Source organism: Capra hircus, chromosome 8 (genome assembly GCF_001704415.2).
Source record: "Capra hircus breed San Clemente chromosome 8, ASM170441v1, whole genome shotgun sequence".
NCBI lineage: Eukaryota > Metazoa > Chordata > Mammalia > Artiodactyla > Bovidae > Capra > Capra hircus.
The window spans coordinates 89,324,880-89,326,374 of NC_030815.1; positions in this window are offsets into that span (position 1 = coordinate 89,324,880).

Genomic DNA, 1,495 nt, shown 5'->3' on the forward strand with positions numbered 1-1,495 from the left:
TACAGATGTTCCCCGCTCAAGGGGAGCCGCACACCTGAAGCGCTGTGCCAGGCTGTCCTGGGCCACCTGGATCCAGCAGCCCCTCCCTTGGTCAAGTTGCTCGTCCCCATGTGCCCAGTCACCTTGTTGTAAATGAATCCCATTTCTTCTTATAAGTTAAAACACCTGCCCTTTGCATTCTTGAGGATTTTTCTGGGGACGATTCTACCCAACTTTCCTTCAGAGCAATCAGTTCCCAAATTCTTAGTTATTTTCTGAGTCTTCCCGATTTCCCACCTTCCACCTCATCTGTGACAAGGCTGAAGGCTGAGCCCCATGGGGACTGGTGGCCATGCTGGGATGGCCTGAGTCTCTCACAGCGGCCTCCTGTGCGGCAGCCAGCCCTGTACTCAGGGTCACCGGGTCCCCTCAGGCCCTGTGTTCCTCAGAGGCCTCACGCCAAGAGGCTTCCCCAACGTCCTTGTGGGGCATCTGTGCCCCTGTCCAGGAAGGCACCAAAAACACCCCCACACCAGCTGGCCCCGTGGGCTATCAGGGCTGGGAAGGAGCACGAGGTTTGTCTACCCCTTCTGGCCTGGAGCCCCTGTACCTCACAGTGCCCCCCAAGATCAGCTGCATACCCCATCCTCACGCAGGAGATGACAGCTTCACCCCAGACACCAGGTGTGACCTCAGACCCACGTCACTGTGTGTACAACCAGCCCTCTCCTCACACACAGGCAGCAGCTGGGTCCCCTGCACTTTCAAAGGTAAAACCGTCTCATTTCTCCTCCGAAATAACACGGTACTGATACAGGGACGGTGCTCAGGCTGACTCTTCAACTCTAACTTAGACCTTGAAGCTGCAGTAAGCCATGAAGTGTGAGGAAAAGCCATTAACAGGGGGAAATAAGCACAAAGGAAAAGAACCTTAGAGTCAGTTCCTCATCCTAATGCCAAGAACTCAGAAATCCATGCATTTCAGTCTCTCAGTTCTAGAGAGGGGATCCCGGTGACCCTGAGTACTGGGCTGACTGCTGCACAGGAGGCCGCTGTCTAGGACCCCGACAGGCACCCCCTGTGACCGGTGCAGCTGTCTATGTATTTCAACATGGTTCCGCACAACTGTCTCCTCCTCTCCTCCCCTCCCTGCTTCCCCATCCTTCCCTCTTTCTGTCCCCCATATGCCCTCCCTCACACCCCCCTCTGTGACCATCCTTCTCTCCTACCTCCCTCTGTCTCTCCTGCCCCAGGCTCCTGGTCCCCAGGCTCCAGCCCACCTTCTCGCCCTCCGGCCCACCCCCCAGTAGCATCTCAGCTGCCTCTGGATGATCCAATGTGGGTCAACAGCCCCTACCTCAGTATCTGCCCATGAGGTCTTGGCCGCAAGCCTAAATGCAGACGGATTTCAGGTGGGAAGCTGGAACCCCGCCCACCGCTGTGCGAGGGGACGGTTGACCCTTCTTTGCTGACTCTTTCCATGTGCTCAGATCAGGAGGAGACCATTCATGGAGAC